Genomic DNA, 22,969 nt, shown 5'->3' with positions numbered 1-22,969 from the left:
GGTCCTGAACCCCTATTTAGCGCTGTCCGGAAGGGATGTAATAGGTCCCGGGTCGCGCCAGGTCAGTCAAAGACAAGGGGACTAATCCCCCCTTGGTAAGGGGAGAAGGCCGGCGGGAGATCCGCAACAATTGGTGTCAGGAGTTGGGATTGGACCCAACCCGGCTTTCACCTACTTCTATCTCCAAGGGACGTGCCGGGGCCCGGAGAGAGCTGCACGGGAGCCATCCCTGGACGCGCTGGTGAACATCAACCTGCCCATCAGCAATCCCCGTGTCAGTGTGTGTGTGAGATGGGCCCGTTTGTCCTGGGTATTAAGTAAGACTGTTTTTAAGGATTGCTCTGTGTCTCTGGTTCTTCTGCCATTGTATAGTGTAAATTAACCTGTGTTCTTTCTTTCCTGATTCGATCGTACCTGTGATTTCTCCATTGGCTAAGCGTGGTACGAATAGAACCGCTTGAATCGGGTTCCACCATCCATAACGGCGTGGATCACGTGTACGCAACCGCTCGGCGTATCACCAACACACATGGTTCGTGCGGGGCTTATTTCCTCGCTTCCAGGGCAGCGCTAGTACTTAGGTAACGGCGAATTTGGTCCTGAAACCCTATTTAGCGCTGTCCGGAAGGGATGTAATAGGTCCCGGGTCGCGCCAGGTCAGTCAAAGACAAGGGGACTAATCCCCCATTGGTAAGAGGAGAAGGCCGGCGGGAGATCCGCAACAATTGGTGTCAGGAGTTGGGATTGGACCCGAAGTGCACTTAACGCACTCCAAATTACGAGCGACCGAAATTTAGTTATTAACATCCAAAGTAAATTCGTGCCATGGCTAGCCAAGACGGTCGAATGCCGGTGGGGGTAAATGAGGAGGTAGAGGAGGTAGAATTGATAACCCAGGACCCCCGGGAAGAAGTGGGAGAGGAAGAGGACATTGATGAGGGGCCGCCAGTCGGGGTAGAAAATGGCGGTGCCTCACACATGGCGGCGAGAGCCGAGCCCACGGCACTATGGGACTGGGGTCTTTTTATGATTCAACTTGCGGCAAGCTTAGAGAAAGTCAATGATAACATCAATAAAATGGGTCGCCAAATGAAAGAAATGGGGGATAAATCCACCCGGGAAATAAAAGGGTTGGAAAACAAAATGGGGGGCCAATTGAAGGAAATGGGGGACAAATCCACCCGGGACATAAAACAGATGGGTGATCAATTGGAAGAGGTGAAAAACGGGCTGGAAAGCGAAACAGATGCCCAAAAGAACGAATTGGAAAAAATGAGGGTGGCATCTAAGAGGGAAATAGAAGAGATGGGGGAGGACATAAGGCGCGGGTTGAGCGAAGAGGTCACATTGGTACGTGACGAGGTAAAGCAGTGCGAGGAGCGCGTGGAGAAGGAGTTGAGGAAGAGTACAGCTAGGTTACATGGGGGTATAGAGGAATTGACACGGGAAGTAGAGAAGCTGACGGTGGGACAGCAGGAGTTAAGGGAGCAAGTGGGTAAGAACACGGACGTGATAGGGGGAAAACAGCACAAAAGGAAATAAGACGGGAGGTAATAGCGACGAAGAAGGAGTGTCACGTGGTACACGAAGGGCTGACAAAGAGGTTAGATGACGTGGTAGAGACGTTGGGGACAAGGAAACGAGAGGTTAGGACCCATATAGAGACGACCAGGGTGGCTTTAGAAGAAGAAATCGTGGGGGCGCACCGGGAAATAGAAGAGGTGAAACAAAAGTTGGAGGTAGTAGAGGAAGGGGTGAGTGAAATTAAAAAGAGACGGAAGGAGACTAAAAAAGAGATAAAGGAGGAGGCGATGGAATTTGTGCAAGGTCTGTGTTCACATCGTGATGACGTGCTTGCTAACCAAATAAAGAGTTTGCAGGTGGCGGTGGTGAAGCGAAGAGGAAGAAGCACCGAGGTGAGTGGCGATAATGTCGGAAATGTGTATGGTGTGAGGGGAGATTCGACGAGCTTGGGAGTTGGCATAGACCCGGGCGTTCGTGAGAGGCCGATGGGAAGGTGAGCGTCCGCCACAGAGGGCGTGGAGAGAGAGTGTGCGCTTGGGTGTCCGACCATGGGGTGTGCGAAAGGTGTTTGTGAGCCGGGGTGTGCGGGTATGGAATGAGTAGCTGGTCGCGACGAGGCGGCCCAGGCATCGACACCGACCGGAGTAGTTTTTAGTAGGACAAGTAACGCACGCGATCCCCCGGGGAATAGTGTACTATGGGGGCCCGAACGGTTCGGCCCCACGTTAACCCCGCGAGGAGCGGCGCACGGGGTCCGACCATCGGGCGGCCATAAGGTCCCGCTCACGCCATATGACGGCAAGAGCGATTTGAGGGCATATCTGGCGCAATTCGACCATGTGTGTAGGGGTAACGGTTGGAACCCGGACAAAGGTGGGGTACACCTAGTAGCAGCCCTGCGCGGCGTGGCGGCGGAGGTGCTGACGGCCTTACCACCGGGTGCTCTCACCCTGCCAGAACTCCGTGCAGCCTTAATTAATCGTTTCGGCGTAGAACAGCAGAGCGAGCCTGTTAAAGCTCAGCTCGCGGTGCGAAAAAGGAAACCCCAGGAGACCATCGGGGAATTGGTGCATGACATTCACCGCGCAGTGGGGATAGCGCATGCAGACATGGCCGCGACCTCCCAGGAAAGCTTGGCGCTGGACCATTTCATCCAGGCCTTCCCGGACCCTGAGCTTCGGCAACAGCTCGCCATGTGGCGCCCGCGGACCCTGAGCCAGGCGGCTGAAACTGCAGCCCGTTGGGAGGCAGCGAGCACCATGCAGTGGCGGCGAGACAGGTAGGGCCCGTGGCTGGTGGCGGCCCCCTGAGAGGGTCCGCCCCTGAAAGGGGTCCTGACCTGGAAAACATGGTCCGAAGGCTGGTGGACCAGCGCCTAGCGGGATCTGGACCATGGCAGGTGGCTCCGGAGCTGGGACACGGTAGGCCACGGACAAATGCCCCAATTAGGACATACAGGGGGGGCAATTTGGAATTCCGGAGGCAAGCACCTTACCAGGTGAGGTGCTTTAATTGTAACCGGGTGGGTCACCGTGCGTGGGAGTGTTGAGCCCCGTGCCGGGAAGGACCCCAGCAGCCGGGACCATCAACTCCGCCTCGAACGGGTCGGGCTGGCCGACCCCAGACACCCCCCCGCCAGGGCCCGGGAAACGAATATGTGCCGAGCATGCAGGGCCATGTTCGGTAGTAGGGGATGGAGAAGAGCCCTCATTGACGCGACAGGTCATCTATTGTGGCCAAATTGGTACTGGTAGTTTGACAATTCGGTGCAAAATGGCCGGCGTGGGGGTAGACGCCGTAGTGGACACAGGAGCTAGCGCCACGATCATCAGCGCTGTGATCCTTAATTTGAGTGCAGACAGCTGGGATAAAATCCTGCGTCTGGAAAATCAGTTGGTTTGCAGTTGGGTAACGGCCCCCATCATAGGGCGTGGTTTTGTAACCCTCAAGTTGGGGTCGGTAAAGAGGGAGATAGAAGTTTGGGTGGCGGAGGTGTGCGACCCATGCCTAATCGGGTTGGATTTGTTGACTGCCAGCGGTTGTAAAATCGATTTGTGCCGAGGGACCCTGCAAGTGGGAATAGATGAGCTGCCATTGGGCGGGGTGAGCACGGCCGAGAGGACGGAGCTGGAGGCTTCTGAGGCCATGACCATTCCCCCAAGGGCCGAGGCCATAGTGCCGGCCCGATGGCTAGCTCGCCCAACATGGCAGGAGTCCTGCGGCCTAGTCGAACCGGTGGCAGCGCAGTCCATCCCGGGTTTAGTCATGGGCCGCACCCTCGTAAAAACGGACGGGCCGGTGGTGGCCGTCCGAGTAATTAATATTAGTATGGAACCACGCACTATAGGACGGGGCACGAAGATAGCCGGCTGCACCCCAGTTAATGAAGTCGCGGCAGTGAGGGGCAAGAACGTCCAGCCAAGCCGACCCCGGAGGGAGTCCCTAGGAAATGGTAGGAGTTGGCCCGATCCCATTTGTGAGATGGTAAATCGGAATAGCGTTGAGTTGGAGGAGACCCAGAGGGAGGCCTTACACATATTAATTGAGACCCATTTGGATATCTTCTCCTTGTCCTCCGAGGATATTGGACGTACGGGCCTGGTGAAACATCAGATCCACACCGGTGAGGCCCGGCCTATTCGTCAGCCCCGCACGATGGCTCCCTTGGAGCAAAAGGGAGGAAGCTGATGAACAAGTAGACAAAATGCTCAATGCAGGTGTGGAAGAGTAACTCAGCGTAACTTATTAATTGGCACTGGTAACTTATTAATTAACCTGGTAACAAAGCAAATACATTTTACATGCAAACTCTGTGAAGGACGAGTTTGTAAATGAGTTAGGAATGTGCACGAACATGATAATCTCTTGAAACACCTGGTCACAGCCCCAGGCTGGAGCACCCCCCCTATTGTTTGATAAATGGAACTCACAACAGGGGGGGCTAGCTGGCACCAGGAAGGCGACCAGAAACGTCAGCGGAGAAGAGATTACGAGTTCAGCGGACAGAGGATTAAGTCGAGTTGGTCCATATAAGCGGGAGCTGCGGCTGGAGTCGAGAGGACTTGCTACGTGAAGCGCTGACCGAACGGGAGTGTCGGATGAACGAGAAGGACCAGCGAAAAGAGTTAACCTGATCCATTATATTATGCGGTATCATTTTGGTAATTGGATGAAGTGAATACAGTTTAATAAACTAGACCTTTTGTAACCTGTGTCCGGTCATTGGAGTCCTGTGAGTCCCCCACTACAAATTCCCTGACAATCTTGGAGGCACCGCTGACATCAACTGGACACAAACAAGTCTTTAAAAGGTGAGTGTGTCTTGTTTGGTCCAATATGATTTACGAACTTGGAAGTTATGGGTACATACATGGGGGAGCAGGTGGTCTGGGGCTTCTTTGCGCACCGATGCCGCGATATAGGTGGCGTGAGCCATCACGAATGGGATTTCGATAAACGACTGTAGCAATTTATTCGGTTTTTTTTCTAAATGATTTCTGTAAATACGTATTTTTGCGCTGGTTATTAAAGGGCCTTACTGTAACCTGGAAGCAGACGGAGCAAGTGTGCACCTTGCGACCGCTTGCTTCCAGGACGTGTAAGGCCGGTACACTCGTTTACCCACCCGCACACGGATAAAGTACTACTTTTTTTTTGCACTTGTTCGAAGCACTTGACTTGATCGGCGCTCGGCGAGCGACAGGGAACCGGGAAACGGAATTATATTTATATATATATATATTTCCAATATGGTACACCGGCCACAACGATTTTAGCGATTATCCGAGTTTTTTTTTAACGATTTCTGTAAATACGTATTTTTCCTGCGCTGTGTAATTCTTCTGACACGCGCCACGAAGAAACGCACCACTGATGTGCATGAAGCGACTTGTTTGCCGGTTCGGTAAGGTCCGTCCGTACACGTGTACAATCGTGTACACCCGTTTTAAATAAATAATTTTTTTCAGTTTTCCCGCCATGCCTATAAATTCATGACAGACAACCCCCCCTCATGCCGGTCCAGAATTATGATGAAAAATGGCGATTGAGAAAAAAAATTGCATCAAATTTTGTCCAGGTCCATCAAGAAGCCTTTGAGACATGCTTCACGGTTGAATAAAAAACCACCGTTTAGAGTACTTCTTTTTTTGTTCAAAGCACTCGACTTGGAGCCAGCGACTTGCTCGGCGGGGGATATAATTTTAGATATATATATAGTACGGGCATGCCCTAGTGAGAGATAATTACAGGAAATGGTGTTTGTGAGTAACAACCACCCTCTGGTCGAGGCTCATAGAAGGGGTGATGCTTACTGATTCGGCACGCTTACAATAGGTGTTAATGGTGGGATGTCAGAGGTTTTGGTGTGGGTTAATGTTCACACTGTTTTGGAACTTGCTGTTGGAACTTGTTGGAACTTGTTGTTGGAACTTGCTGTTGGAACTTGTTGCTGGAACTTGTTGGAACTTGTTGTTGGAACTTGTTGTTGGAACTTGTTGTTGGAACTTGTTGTTGGAACTTGTTGTTGGAACTTGTTGTTGGAACTTGTTGTTGGAACTTGTTGTTGGAACTTGCTGTTGGAACTTGTTGTTGGAACTTGCTGTTGGAACTTGCTGTTGGAACTTGTTGTTGGAACTTGCTGTTGGAACTTGTTGTTGGAACTTGTTGGAACTTGTTGTTGGAACTTGTTGTTGGAACTTGTTGTTGGAACTTGTTGTTGGAACTTGTTGGAACTTGTTGTTGGAACTTGTTGTTGGAACTTGTTGTTGGAACTTGCTGTTGGCACTTGTTGGAACTTGTTGGAACTTGTTGTTGGAACTTGTTGTTGGAACTTGCTGTTGGCACTTGTTGGAACTTGTTGGAACTTGTTGTTGGAACTTGCTGTTGGAACTTGCTGTTGGAACTTGTTGGAACTTGTTGTTGGAACTTGCTGTTGGAACTTGTTGGAACTTGTTGTTGGAACTTGTTGTTGGAACTTGCTGTTGGCACTTGTTGGAACTTGTTGGAACTTGTTGTTGGAACTTGTTGTTGGAACTTGCTGTTGGAACTTGCTGTTGGAACTTGTTGTTGGAACTTGTTGGAACTTGTTGTTGGAACTTGTTGTTGGAACTTGTTGTTGGAACTTGTTGTTGGAACTTGTTGTTGGAACTTGTTGTTGGAACTTGTTGTTGGAACTTGTTGTTGGAACTTGCTGTTGGAACTTGCTGTTGGAACTTGTTGTTGGAACTTGCTGTTGGAACTTGTTGTTGGAACTTGTTGGAACTTGTTGTTGGAACTTGTTGTTGGAACTTGTTGTTGGAACTTGTTGTTGGAACTTGTTGGAACTTGTTGTTGGAACTTGTTGTTGGAACTTGTTGTTGGAACTTGCTGTTGGCACTTGTTGGAACTTGTTGGAACTTGTTGTTGGAACTTGTTGTTGGAACTTGCTGTTGGCACTTGTTGGAACTTGTTGGAACTTGTTGTTGGAACTTGCTGTTGGAACTTGCTGTTGGAACTTGTTGGAACTTGTTGTTGGAACTTGCTGTTGGAACTTGTTGGAACTTGCTGTTGGAACTTGTTGTTGGAACTTGCTGTTGGAACTTGTTGTTGGAACTTGTTGGAACTTGTTGGAACTTGTTGTTGGAACTTGTTGTTGGAACTTGTTGGAACTTGTTGTTGGAACTTGTTGTTGGAACTTGTTGTTTGAACTTGTTGTTGGAACTTGCTGTTGGAACTTGTTGTTGGAACTTGCTGTTGGAACTTGCTGTTGGAACTTGTTGTTGGAACTTGTTGTTGGAACTTGCTGTTGGAACTTGTTGTTGGAACTTGTTGGAACTTGTTGTTGGAACTTGCTGTTGGAACTTGTTGTTGGAACTTGTTGTTGGAACTTGTTGTTGGAACCCGTACTTATTTAATTAATTACATTTCTTATTACATTACAGTAATTACATTACAGTAATTACCTGAGGTAATTACAGTAATTACAGTTCCGGTAATTACAGTAATTACAGTAATCATTACAGTAATTGCAGTAATCTTATTACAGTAATTACATTACATTAACTCAGGCACCTTTTGAGTAAGGAAGCTGATATTTGGACATGACACTGACCAAGTGATGTGGCTGTCAAGGAAAATATTGATTTATTGATTAATCATTTAATAAATTAACTCGTTGATTTATAAATGACTTATTTAATTAAAATTCCTGAGAGATACATCTTCGGATGAAATACTTGCAGATTGGTTATGCTATGAGCCAATTCATTAAGGAAAATATTTTGTGATGGCCATATTGGCAATTTCGTGGCCATATTCGTGGCAACTCAGTTAGTGCCACTGCACCTTTAAAATGCATCCCTGCGTTCATTTTTCGATCGATTGAGTTGAAATTTTGAACAATCGGATCTGGACTGTTGTTGTTAACGACTCTAGCACGCACTCGTCCAATCAGGATGGAGCGGTATGGTCCCCGGATCATCACTGCCCGCAGTTTTAATTAATTTTACTTTTTCTCTTGGTCATATAATTTTGAAGACATGCGTGTCATGATAGAGGAAATGTTTGTTCTGTTGAACGGAATAAATGTTGTTTATTTGTGTGGGAGTGTATTTTTGTGTATTTCTTGTGTATTTTGGATATATTTTCACGACTAATTCCAGTTAACATCCTGCAAAATTTGCTCGTTTGCTGGCCGAGTCGAAATTGCGTTGAGTTTCTATGGCATGCGCCATTAAAAGCGCTGTGTAATGGTTGAGCTCCCTTTATTTCGGTTTGGTCATGCGGATGAGCAAACAAAGTGACAAATGCTGCGGCTGGAGCAGTAGAAGCGATGTTTTTTTAATGGAAACGATGTAATGAGTAATTAAAAGTGGGAGGGGGCAACACCACGCATACCTCTTTTAAGGTGTGTATAAACCCTGGAATATTTCAGCAATCAATACAATGCTGAAACTATGTAAGTTAAGTTAATGAGTAATTTACTGAGTAATTTAATGAGTAATTTAATGAGTAATTTAATGAGTAATTTAACGAATAATTTAATGAGTAATTTAATGAGTAATTTAATGAGTAATTTAACGAATAATTTAATGAGTAATTTAATGAGTAATTTAATGAGTAATTTAATAAGTAATTTAATAAGTAATTTAATGAGGAATTTAATGAGGAATTAAAAGTGGGAGGGGGCAACACCACGCATACCTCTTTTAAGGTGTGTATAAACCCTGGAATAAACGTGGGAGGGGGCAACACCACGCATACCTCTTTTAAGGTATGTATAAACCCTGGAATATTTCAGCAATCAATACGATGCTGAAATGATGTAATTTACTGTGTAAGAGGGTCGACCTTGGGTTTGTTTGGGTTTGTTGTTTATTTTGTGGATGTGTATTTTTTGTGTATTTTGGATATATTTTCACGACTAATTCCAGTTAACATCCTGCAAAATTTGCTCGTTTTCTGGCTGAGTCGAAATTGCGTTGAGTTTCTATGGCATGCGCCATTAAAAGCGCTGTGTAATGGTTGAGCTCCCTTTATTTCGTTTTGGTCATGCGGATGAGCAAACAAAATGACGAATGCTGCGGCTGGAGCAGTGGAAGCGATTTTTGAATTGTTCAATGATTATTCGATATTGTTATGACTTATTGTCAATAGGTATACTGAGTGGCCATGAGGTAGCCTGTTGCTATGTACAGTTTTATTCTATTGTTGATTATACCACATAATTGTGGTGATAAAGGAAATGTTCGTTTTAAATAGATGATTATGATATGACCATGACTATAAAATCATGATGATTATTATGAATGATATCATAGGGTTCAAATGCAGAATGATTGCATGAACTTGGGAAAGAACTTTCAAGCCCTATGGGATAAATTGGGTGTTACAAGCAATGGAGCTTCAAAATTTAGCATGATTGAAGGAATTTTACAGTCTTATTTCAGTAGTTTTACGAAATTTAAATTGCCAAGAGATTTTGGGTACTATTAAAGGAAAAAAATGATGAGATATTTTTTCCAATGAACTTTAATATCTGCCATCCATTTTGGCTGTCTCACGAATGAAGGATGAGTTGCCTTTAGTGGTTGCAAAGAAAATTTGTGGAGACCAGGCAAAATGGGGAAATATGTCAGATATGACCCTAGGACAGGACGGTGATTCATCAATTGACATGAGGTACGAACCAGAGGTGACGACCGATGAGTCGATCTCAGTCAATGGATGGACCTGTCCTGACATCATTGGGGAAAGGGCTTATGCAAGGAGTCATTCAAAATGATTAATTTGATTTATTGATGAATATTGATGAATTAATTGAAATTGAATAATTGATTGAATTGTTAATTGATTGAATCTAATTGATTGAATTTAATTGCATAAATTGAACTGAATAAATTGAATTGAATATATTGATTGTTTGATTGATGAAAATGCGGTCTCAAGAAAGAAGCTTTGATATCTTTGCGAGATATTATCAATGTGGAGACAACCTGGGAAAATTGAGCAAGGTGGTGAGTTTATATACAGATATGTATGTGCGGTTACCATTGTGTGATTTCCCCGTCAAACAGAGCGGACACCTGAGGATTCACCCACTTCATACTGACCCTCCGGCTCATCTGCAAATACTGATCTGTGAGATTGGATTGTGCAAAAGCCACAGCTGAGGGAGATTCTCTGGAAATCACCGTGCGAACAGGTGGAGAGATCCTTCCTGGAGGTACGAGTGAAGCTTTAGAGGAACCTGGAACAAGCTACAACACATCCAACGCTACTTTGATAAAAGGCAGAATGGGAAATGGAGCCTGCAAGAATACACAAGGACAACCAGAAATTCCACAAAAAGGTACTTGTACACATCATATGTACGACTGTTATGGTGCCGAAGCTATAAGGCAGGTCGAGAATTGGTATTTGTGGACAAAGGGACATGATGAGGAGTTTCCAAGAGATGGTACATTTGAGCGAAGTCGATTGGAAAGATTGGAACAAAGATTGAAAGCCAGGAAGAGACAGAATCTAACGGTAGACTGGCTTGCATTCCATCTTTGGGATGGTGAATCCAGACAACGGGAACAGCAAGAACGGATAACGGATCTAGAACTTAAAATAAAAAGGATACAGGATACAGTGGAGGAGACAAATGCACAACTGCCCTCGAAATTAGGAATGAAAGTGACAGTTGTCCCATCAGATTTCCAGTTGTCTCCCCAAAAAGGACGGTACAGAGAATTTTTTCGTGTTTCAGGAGATAACGAGAGATTGCAGTGGCAACTCAGGGATGTAGAGATGCAGCCCAGCAATACAAGTGCACAGGTGCACAGATCAGACAACGACAGAAACCGGTGTTTCAAGTGTGGACGGATGGGACATTGGAAAAGAGGATGTCCGTATACCAAAAGGAAGACAAGTTAATAGGGTAAACCAAGATCAAGGGTACCAGTGCTGACCGATACCTCAGACAATGATTAGGCCTTCATTGCGACAAATCCCAAATGACGATTGGCCTCAACAAATTAGATTACTGGACAAACATGAATAACTGTCGATGATTCTTGGGTCTGAAAAGTTTTCGGAGCAAGAATTATTCATTTTTCTTTTGCTTGTAAGCAAATTATTAATTAATTGATCAAATGCCAAAATTGGATCTTCTATTTTGGGCACAGCAATTTTAAATTTACAAAGTTTGGAACAATTGCGTTGCAATTGTTGGCAAACCAAGTAACAAGAGTCACATGATGATCAGGTGGGAATTTCGGACTATTGTTCCGCACAATTGATAGGTCAATGGTCGACTGACATGCAAATGGGTGTGTAGTCAAAATTTGGATAGATTATTGTGAAGGCAGAAAGGGTAATTTCAATTTGACATCATAAAGGTTTTCTAAGAATGGACTTTTGGTTCATTTGTCTATAAGCATTTTGAATTTGATTGACAAATTTTATGAAATTGAAATAAAATTGACACCCATCTGATCTGTAAATAATGGTTCCAACGCAAACAAATATGCATAATGCATGTGTGTGTGTGTTTTTGTGTATCAATCTTACAAGATTGTTGACACCGACAGTGTGCCTGTCTGGAAATGGATAGTTATATGTGGATGGGATTGGGATATGTGGATGGGATTGAATATCCAGAGAATCCGTAAAATAAAATAGAAATATAATTTGATTATGAACATTATCTCTTTTGTCAAGGGAAATGGAATATAAAAAATTTGATGTGCTGGGTTATGAGCAGCCATTAATTAATAGTAAAATTGTGAGTAATTTTGGGATTCCATTTTTGATAGAATGTATATGAGAATAACATCTATTTATGGATATGAGCTTCATAAAAGGAAATGAGGAAGTACAAAATCATCCAAATTTGGGAGAGGTCTTACACTGACTTCCCAGAATACTCTGCTCATGGATTTTATATATATAAACTTGAATTTTATCAGCATATAAATTGTGCTGTATGTATGGATGTGTTTTAGGCATAGATGATATGGGAAAAGAGTAAAGAAAATTTTGCTGGTTTGAACTATTGTGGGTTTTTCAGTTCTGGAGTTTAAACAAAGTCACTGGTTAACAGATGAGAAAGGATAGTAAATAAATTATTCTCTGCTGGGCAAATTAAGTACGATATTACTAAGACTTATGAGAGCTATTGTTCCGCCTTACAGCAGTGGAAAATTATTGGAAAAAATTAGATCCAACATAATGAATCTATAAAAGAATGTGATAGGGATAATATCCTCAATTTGTACTAATTATTTGATTGTGGGTAAAGGAATTAAGTCATCGTAGTGGATTGTTAACAGCAGCCTGAAAATGTCCTGAGAGTGTGCATCCATGTAATCAGAAATCCCAGATTTGTTTTTACAAACAACATTTTGGTAGAGGTCTTGTGTGGAACACTTCCTTGGTAGATAAAAACGGTACTGCATGCTGGCAGCCACTTTTGCGGCCAGTTAGGCCAAACAAATTGAGAGGAAATTGTAGTTAAATACGTAAGTTACACATGGCTATTTGTAAAAAAAGGAAATTTGTTGAGATGGGAAACATTTTTTCGAAGGTTTATTAAGGTGTTATAATATGACATGTGGCAAGGCAAACTATTGGATGGGAAAATTAGATCTGGCTATAGAATAAATTTATTGACCCCTTGAAGTTAATCCTTCGAATCATTGTTTCACTGGCATTTTTGTTCAAATTGGAAATAGTTTGGTAGAGCTTTGGTTAAAACCTTTGGTTGCGGTATCTTGGAACGAATTGATAAACCATAGGAGATTGATAAGAATAGAAACAAATATGGACCCAAAATAGAAAGTTGGATTCATGCCTCTCATTGCAAGCAAGCACATGGGGCTAAGGTGGACGATCCCACAGAAAATGAGGCTGCACCTAGCAGCCCAGCAGAACATTCAGTGGTAGAAAAATGATAGTCATGATTTACAGTCATTTGAATTACATTTTAACACCCCTTGCATTGATAAACATTACATTTTCAACATGTGATATTCCTACTTGGAATAGTGACATTTATTTGCCTACATGACATACAATTACCTGCTGATATTAATACAGCATGAGTGAAAAAATGTATCACAACTACACTCATGACCAGGGGATTGAGTTCAACCCCGGGAGATAGGGGGATCAGGGTAAGACAAATAATCTGATTATGTTACATATTAAGGGATTTTCTTTATTTACCTTTTAGGAAGCTTGTTAGTTTGGTATATAATGTTAAATGTCATCGACATATAACTATGTCATAGATATGAATATATACAAGGAGTAGCAGACTTGTTTGTTGGTTTAGTAGTTATATTGGCAATTGTTTTAGTGGTGGCTTGCTTGAAAGCCTTAGTGACGGTGTGTTTGAATAAGGTAACCAACAACACGATGATAACACATGAAGTGACAAATGAGGAAAGAAATGTGGAACCAGAAAAGGAAGACTTTTATGGCGACATAAACAGTATAATTAAGATAATGGCATAACGACAATGTTATGAGTTGTGTCAATTACAATATCAATGAACTCATATCACCACGAGTGACACACTGTTAAAAAAAAAAAAAAAAAAAAAAGAGGGAAAAGAAAAAGTGGAGAGGAATTATGGTAATAATACATTATGCTTAATTTGTTGGTTTGGGAAAATTGTTGTTGGGAATTAGGTATTCCCGTTTGTGATTGTAATCATATACAATGCTATTCTTAGTTTAGTAATAAAATACATACCTGATTGAATATTATTTGTGTGACGCATATAAATGAATATAACTTTTTGTGTTAAGGAAAAACAACAAATTGTTGAATGTGAAACTGTCGGAAGATATACATGATTATGCTGATTTCATGGTAAGATGTACCCTATCTGATTCAGTGTGTGCGGAAAGCAGATTCAGATATGACTGAGCATAAGGATAAGACGAGATCACATTTTGGAGGGATTGCTAACGGAATTGGGAAGAAGAAAGAAAGAAAATTTGTGGCTAAAAAATGAAGTTAATCGTGGCATACACCCTCTTTCTCAAAGAATGATGAAGACATTCTCCCGTGTAACTTGGAGATGAATGCTTACCTTCACCAAGGAAATTTATGTGACCATTTGCCTGGATCACACTGCAACATATGAAAGAAAGGCGATCACTTACTCTTGTTCGAAGACTTCGAACATTCACCACATCAGAAGTTGCAGGACAACGACATTTTACCTGCAACCTCTGTGAAATGCGGGGACATATGTTATTACTTCACCAACGTCCGGGGAACCAGCATGGAGCTGCAAAAAACGGCTGTGCCCTTGTCACAACAGCTGTGCACGATTCTGCTGGTTGCTCCTGGTAAGGACCATGAATGACCTGAACACCATGGTCCCAACATCAGTGTGGATGCATCCGGCATCCCTGTTCCACATCTTGCTGGCCAATCATGGTTCACAGCAAAAAGTGGCAAGAATGCTACATGGAGAGAAGGGTCAGTCTATGACTCCGCAGTGTTACCACAACAGCGAAATCCTACACGAAGTAGTGCAGGAGCTATGAAGACATTAGGAGAAAATGTTTCATACCTGGATTCAAACACAAGTGATCAGCCCTTCCTTTCAAACAAAGTCAACATTTGTGTGGAGGCAAACGTTTTTGCCAGATGGTGCAGATGCTTTACAAAACTTGAAAATGAAGTGAAATTGTTGTATCTTGGTGATGGTGAAGTGTTGTTTTGAAAATATATTTGTGATGCAAATGCAATAGATTGAACAATATGGAAGGAGTCAATGACCAACGAAATGTTTTGTGATTCTTGCAGGATGACGGTGTATGCCTAAGAGAATTTGATTACCAAAGTTATGATTATTTACTTATACTTGTAATGATGTTTACTTGCAGTGATTGATTATTTACTTATACTTGTAATGATGTTTACTTGTAGTGATTGATTGTTTACTTATATTGATGTTTAGATTAATGGTTAATATAAACAAAAAAAACAAAAAGATGAGGGAATTGTGGAAGAGTAACTCAGCGTAACTTATTAATTGGCACTGGTAACTTATTAATTAACCTGGTAACAAAGCAAATACATTTTACATGCAAACTCTGTGAAGGACGAGTTTGTAAATGAGTTAGGAATGTGCACGAACATGATAATCTCTTGAAACACCTGGTCACAGCCCCAGGCTGGAGCACCCCCCTATTGTTTGATAAATGGAACTCACAACAGGGGGGGCTAGCTGGCGCCAGGAAGGCGACCAGAAACGTCAGCGGAGAAGAGATTACGAGTTCAGCGGACAGAGGATTAAGTCGAGTTGGTCCATATAAGCGGGAGCTGCGGCTGGAGTCGAGAGGACTTGCTACGTGAAGCGCTGACCGAACGGGAGTGTCGGATGAACGAGAAGGACCAGCGAAAAGAGTTAACCTGATCCATTATATTATGCGGTATCATTTTGGTAATTGGATGAAGTGAATACAGTTTAATAAACTAGACCTTTTGTAACCTGTGTCCGGTCATTGGAGTCCTGTGAGTCCCCCACTACAAATTCCCTGACACAGGTATCATTGAGCCCTCGGGAAGTCCTTGGATGTCACCTGTTGTGTTGGTCAAAAAGAAAGATGGGATCACGCGTTTCTGCGTGGACTATCGCCAAATGAACAACGTGACACTCAAAGACTCATATCCCCTGCCAAGAATTGACGATACCCTCGATGCCGTTGCGGGCTCAAATTGGTTCTCAACCTTGGACCTCAAGAGTGGGTATTGGCAGGTGGAGATGGATAGGGCAGGGAAGGAGAAAACGGAATTTTCCACAGGTAAGGGGCTGTATCAGTTCACTGTGATGCCGCTTGGGTTGTGTAACGCCCCCGCCACCTTTGAACGATTTATGGAGCATGTGCTGGGCGGCATGCCATGGCAGTCATGCCTGGTGTACCTGGATGACGTCCTGGTACATGCTAAGACATTCCCCCAAGCAATAGCTAATTTGGACCAGGTGTTTGGGTGCCTCAGCCAGGCAGGGTTGATGCTGAGCCCGAGTAAGTGCACTTTGTTTGCTAAAGAGGTGGCCTATTTAGGTCACGTCATTGGTCACGAGGGGGTAAAAACAGACCGAGGCAAAATTACAGCGGTAGAGGAGTGGCCCGCACCACGTACCATCAAGGAGGTGCGGGGATTTTTGGGACTCTGCTCCTATTACCGGCGTTTTGTGGCAAAATTTGCAGAGTTGGCCCGGCCCCTTAACCGGCTTACGGAGAAGGGGACGAGATTTAATTGGACAAGGGAGTGCCAGGAGGCCTTCCTTGCATTGAAGGGGTGTTTGACATCCGCACCCATTCTAGCTTAACCCACTAGTGACGGGACATTTACCCTGGACACGGATGCAAGCCAGGAAGGATTGGGCACAGTTTTGTCCCAGACACAGGGGGGCGTGGAGAGAGTGATCGCATATTATAGTCGGGCCATGAGTAGGCCCGAGCGAAATTATTGCGTCGCTCGTAAAGAGTTATTGGCTATGCTGGCTGCCATGAGCCATTTCCATTCGTACTTGTACGGGCGGAAATTTCTGGTTTGAACGGACCACTCCTCCCTGCAATGGCTCCTCTGGTTCAAGGAACCTGAGGGCCAAATTGCAAGGTGGGTGGAAAAGTTGCAGCAGTACGATTTTAGTGTGACCCATAGGGCCGGGAAGGCCCATGGGAATGCTGACGCACTCTCTCGGTGTCCTTGTTTGGGGGAAAACTGTAAATTTTGTGCGAGCCACGAGGAGAGGGAACAATTGGCAGACTCCAACCCTACCCTCGTAGTCCGTGCAACCCGGGTGAGAGGGCCAATCTTGCCACTAACCGCCGATAAGGAATTTGGAACTTTGGCTTGGAGCACGGCCCAGCGGGAGGATCCCGTACTGGGACCGGTGTACGAATGGGTTCGATTAGGGAAAATACCTCATGGGGAAGAGGTCACCCCCCTCGGGGCGCCAACAAAGGCATATTGGGCTCAGTGGCAAACCCGGGAATTGAAAGGTAACATCTTGTATCGCAAATGGGTAGAGATTCCCTCTGAGAGAACTTCCTGGCTGGTGATAGTCCCAGACAAATTCAAAAACACCATATTACAGCAGGTGCATGGTACCTGCCCCGGCGGCCATTTGGGCAGGACAAAGACAACATCTCGGGTCCGCCGGAGGTTCTATTGGGTAAATATGGGGCGCGATATACAGCACTGGTGTCGGAGATGCGACGCCTGTACTGCCTAAAAGGGACCAGCACGGAGGATTAAGGCCCCCCTTCAATTACACCAGGTGGGGGACCCCCTTGAGCGGGTGGCTATGGATATTCTGGGACCACTACCCCACACCCGCCAAGGTAATAAGTACATCCTCGTTGTAATGGACTATTTCACAAAGTGGCCGGAGGCCTATGCCCTCCCCAACCAAGAAGCCAGGGTAGGGTGGTGGCACAGGCCTTCGTGGAAGGATTTGTATGTAGGCATGGGATTCCGGAGGAGCTGCACACCGACCAGGGTCGAAATTTTGAAAGCCAATTGCTAAAAGATGTGTGCAGGCTCCTGTCAATTAGGAAAACTAGAACAACGCCCTTAAGACCACAATCTGACGGGATGGTGGAAAGGTTCAATCGAACCTTGGTTCAACAATTGGCGTTATTTACCACCACCCGTCAGGACGACTGGGATGAACATCTCCTGTATTTGTTAATGGCCTACCGAACCAGCCAGCACGGGGCCACCGCATGCAGTCCAGCGTGGCTCATGTATGGGCGGGAGTTGCGGGCTCCCGCCGACCTGCTATGCGGTCCCGTGCCAGAGACCTCTAATAGACTGCCGGGGGAGGGCTACGCACGTCACCTAGAGGCAGACATGGAGAGGGTCCGTCCATGCCTTCGCACGCCGCCAGCTTCAGCTGGCGGGTGCCAAAATGAAGTGCGTGTACGACCACCGGAGCCAGGGGAGTCAGTATACTCCGGGGATGAAGATTTGGTTCTTCAATCCCCAGAGGCGGAAGGGCAGGTGTCCCAAACTCACCTCACACTGGCAAGGCCCGGGGGTCGTCCTGGCGCAAACTTATGACGTGGTCATTAAGATCAAGATGGGGCTACGAGCCCTCCCTCGGATCGTCCACGTCGCCCGGGTAAGACCCTACACAGGCGAGCAGGCGCCCTCATGGATCGCCTCTGCTTTAGAGGCCGAGGCAGGACCCAGTACCTCCAATGACGGGGGCTCATAGTGCAGAGGACTGGGGGGTGATAGTGTTGGGGAATGGTGTCCGGTGTAGGGGGATGGTAGAGCTACCATCCCTCACATTATTGGGGCAAATGAGCAGTAGATTATGGGGATGGCAGTGTAAACTAGCCGAGGGCAGGCTAGGATAATGATAGGGATTTAGAGATGACAGTAGGGACTGAGAGTTAAGTAGTGACTTTTGTGCAGGTAGAGGGGACGTGGAGAGATTAGAAGGATGATAATGACGAAGGTGTGCTTAGTGTAAGGGAAGACGGGAAAGCACGAGTATTAGAGGGAAGTAGTTAGTTAGATGATGCTGTGGTTATGTAGTAGTGTATAAGTGGTGTATTGAGGACAAGTGGAATTGTGTTGGAGTGTATGGAAAGAGGATTGTGAGCACAAGAAGTGTGCAAGAGGACTTGGTGTGTGCAATAAATGGTGTGGAATTAGTGGTGTGGGATGCATGGTGCGGAGTGAATGGGGGAAGATGGACCCCTTCACGAATACCCGGGGAGGGTAGTTTAAAGTTAGGTAGAGGGCTTCGGTAAATTGTTGGATATTGACACCTGTGGTGCAGGTAGTGGCAATGAAGTGCTTGGATGGGTGCATGATTCTGTGGAATGGCTGGGCATGTGGGCTTTGTTGGTGCGTATGGTTATTGGGGCACTCCGCCACTGGTAGTTTGTCGGCCAGGTGAGGCCGCAGGTAGGCTCTGGGAGCCAGTCAGTTAGAGTCAGAGTAGTGTTCAGTGGGGCCCGAGGATCCAGGAGAAGGACCCGGGTAGCCCAATGCCAGAGAGGGCATCAGAGGGGTGAAAGAGCCACGAGACGCCTTCCCAGATTTAGGGTAGTCGCAAGGCGCAAGGTAAGCTCGGGTGGCGACTTCAGTGGCGGAGGTGCACAGGTAGTTGGACCTGTTAGTGGAGCCACATGACCCAGCCCCGAAATTGTGCAAAGGCACAGTGTGAAAAATTGGGGAGTGAGACCCAAATTTGGAGGGCACGACAGGGTGGGTCAATGGGAATTGGTTTTTAGAACCACATAGTGTAACGATGGCCAATTGAATTGGCAGGGCAAGACCCCGGGTAGTGTAACTGAGTTAATGTTATTAGAGTACAGTTAGGATGAGGGAATCTCTTCGCATCATCCACATCCACTCACCAAGGAGACGGAACTCCACACCAGGTTTTGTGAACTATTTGGATGGTAAAGACGCATCATAACGTGAGTGTGACATTGTGTTTATTCCATCTCTTCCTTCTTGGGAGGGATTGGACGACGAATTTGGTATAGAAGGGGATATGGGAGACAAAACATCGTGACGAATTTGTAAAGTGTAAATACAGGGAAGGGAAAGGGTAGTGTAGGCTGACATGGGGGGGGGGGGGGGGGGGTGGTACGAACGGGTAGGGACGAGCTTGCTCTGCTCGCTCTCCCGCGCCCCTCATGTTTCATTGCCTCGTATTGATGTGTACCCTTGCGTACTTTCCTCTGTTAACTGTGCTTTGTCTTCCTCCCCACCCATGGACCCATTTTGGAGGGGAGTGTGCAGGAATCCTGAACTGTGCAGCTGCGCCTGGCTACACTTGTGCGGTGCCCCTGCTACCTTTTGCTGCACCAATACACCTTATGGACCACACGTTCTGTGGCCTGGCATCTTTGCTGAGCGGTCATTTGCTGCAAACGTTACCTTGCACCTGCGGACCACTGGTTTTAAGTGGCGTCGATGTCACGCAGTCGGACCACCTAAGATTGGCCCTGCTGGCAAATAAAAACGGACACGGTTTGTACCTTGTATTCTGGTGTGTCAGGAAAGAAGACCTTTAATTTTTTTATTATGGCACACCGCAGACGAAGCAGGAAGCAAGAAGATGCAGCCAATCAGCAGCCAAGCAGCAAATGTGACATTTTAATATGACATTTGAAGTGTGAACTGTTTTTGTGTATTCGTGCATTGGTGCATTGTTGTTTTCTCCCCTCCAAATTTCTTTCCACAAAAGAACAGGTCCTGGGTTATAGAGATGTAAATAATTAGTTTAGTGGTGTAAATAACATGCACCCCGCCGGCTTTATGTTTAGTTTGAGAATCAATTCCACAATTTGGTTAGCTGTGGGTGTGAGTCTGTTAGTTAGTTACACAACGCAGTAGGTGGGACATATGTAGTGTTGTAAAACTGTCACATACAGGGTGTTAGCTTAAATGTAGAGGGAAACCACATCTAAGTGTCACACATAATTTTAAAACTAGTCCCGAACCTTTCTCAAAACCGGTCGTTCTCACCTGTGTGGGTTCAACTCGGGGACGAGTCTGGCAAGGGAGGGGGCAGTGCTATGGTTTTGAGATTTGCACATATTGATCATTAAAGGTTAAAGGGTTGCCCCCCATAGTTAGTTCCACGAGCAACATGTAGGCCCACTTGTAGTATTAGTTATGTCATAGTATGTGTAAGTATAGACCATTTCCCCTATTAATATCTGCGTTGTGTAAAGACATGAGATTAGGTCCCGTTCATTTTGAGTCCACCCTCCAATTCCACCTCGATGGGCGGAATCCATCCCGCGCCCCATTTGGCTGCCCACTCAGTTTGTTAAGCATTGGCTGCTCGACCCAGTTTGTTACGCATTGGCTGCCTACTAGTCGAGTAACACGAGGTAGGCCTGAGAAGGAGGAGCGCGGGGTCGGGGTGGGGGCGGCGTTGAGTTCGGAGCGTCAGAGGCGATGCCGGTAAGAGCCACCAGCCAATCAGGGCTCTAGCGGCATGGTGTGAGAGGGCGTGGAGAGGCGCGTCTGGTGAGTTCGAGAAGGTTTGCGGGGCGTGCCTATATAAGTCGGAGCACAAAGCCCTTGAACAGGACTGATCGAGAGGACTGATCGAGAGGACTCACAGTGGAGAGAAAGGACTTGTTACAGAGAGGACTTGTCGGCAGGAGAACTTGACTCGCATCACTCGCTTTGAGGCATTGAACTGTAACTCGCCATAGTACGTGTGTGCGAGAGTGGAAGAAGAAGGGGCGTTGGCAGCACGAGTACACGGCTGCAGCCAGACGGTGGCGAATAGCGCCTACTTCAGCCACGCGAGTAGACGCGGATAAACCTGCCAGTGATAACTGCCAACCGCACCAGAGCCCACCCCCATACCGTTCGCCCCGTAATAACCTTGTGCGCCCAAACGGCGCGCTACGAGCTCCTGCCTTCTCCTCTTACCATCTGCACGGGACGAGCCGGAGACTGGAGGGAGCTGCACGAGAGCCATCCCTGGACGCGTGGACCATCATCCTGCAGCTGCAAGCCCCGTGTGAGTGTGTGTGTGACAGGCTCATTAGTCCTGGGTATTAAGTAAGACTGTATAAGGACTGTGTGTGTGTGTGACAGGCTCATTAGTCCGGGGTATTAAGTAAGACTGTATAAGGCTGCACTGTGTCCCCTTTTTCTGGAATCATTGTATAGTGTAACTAAACCTGTTATTCCTTTTTCCAATTCGATCGCCTCTGTGATTTATCCATTGACTAAGCTTGGCACGAATAAGACCGTAGAACCGGGTTCACCATCTAAACGGCACGGATCACGTGTACGCACCGCTCGGCGTCTCAACACACGTAGTTCGTGCGGGGCTTATTTCCTCGCTTCCAGGGCAGCGCGAGTAATTAGGTAATAGCGAATCTTAGTCCTAATACCCTATTTCGCGCTGTCTGGAAGGGACATCATAGGTCCCGGGTCCCGCCAGGCCAGTCAAAGACAAGGGGACTAATCCCCCCTTGGTAAGGGGAGAAGGCCGGCGGCAGATCCGCAACAATATATATATATATATATATATGTATATATATATATATATATATATATATATATATATATACATATATATATATATATATATATATATATATATATATATATATATATATATATATATATATTGTTGCGGATATGGGAGTTGGATCCATCCATATCCCCTTGTAAATATTCCCCTATTTCCTCAGTACTTCCCAAATATCCCCAATCCCCCATTCCCTAGTCCCATTTTCTGTAAACAACACTCTGTAGACCCGACCTTCCCCTATTTCCCCCATTAAATGTCGCATCCAGGTCCACCGCATCTCACGTAGACAACTATAGGACATCTTGCTAGTTATTCTTAGTCTATGTCAGTTAAGGACTCGTTTCCATTAATTCTGACTCTTCGTTGCACCAGAATGTGATTGTATGGCACCGTTAGGAAGTTTAGGACCTCCCAATACCTCCCCGCAGCTCTTCCTCATGGTACAACAACAACAACAACAACAACAGCGGCGGCGGCGCGGGGAGTGTGCGTCCTCACTCCGGCTTGCTTAGCCGCCATTGAACATGTGCTCCGACGGGGTTACCACGCAGGGGCTCGCTGTCAGCTCCTCGTCAAGGGCGGAGCCCGGTAACCCCCCGCACCCAATAGAAGCGGCGGACCGATTCCATCTGGGGCGGAGCCAACGAGCCGAGGGCGTGTCACTCCCCGCTGAGCATGCGCAGGAAGAGGGAGGTGACGTCAGATGCGCCCTCAGCTTGGAGAGAGAAGACGCCACCTCCGAGCGCTACAATACCTCCCCGCATCTCTGGACCGGACCGCGTTTGATTCTGCCCCTGAGCCAAGGTGCACCTTGTGCTATCGACTGCCTGTCCTTCCCTGCCATCAATCCCCGTGTAAGTCAGTCTTGTCCCGTTTGTCTGTGGTCTGTCGGGGATAGATAAGACTGTGTCTAA

The 22,969-nt window shown here is 46.1% G+C and overlaps 1 protein-coding gene across 1 annotated transcript in view; it reads left to right on the top strand.

Moving 5' to 3' along the window:
• LOC144891816 (uncharacterized) overlaps positions 1-22,969 on the top strand; it is a 1,036,251-nt gene that overhangs the window by 807,798 nt on the left and 205,484 nt on the right. The gene's annotated exons all lie outside the window — the stretch shown is intronic.

The sequence above is a fragment of the Myxine glutinosa genome, chromosome 4, assembly GCF_964187855.1.
Source record: "Myxine glutinosa chromosome 4, kmMyxGlut1.1, whole genome shotgun sequence".
Classification (NCBI taxonomy): Eukaryota; Metazoa; Chordata; class Myxini; order Myxiniformes; family Myxinidae; genus Myxine; species Myxine glutinosa.
The sequence above is the reverse complement of the archived record's forward strand: the minus strand, read 5'-3'. Positions and strand labels throughout refer to the sequence as shown.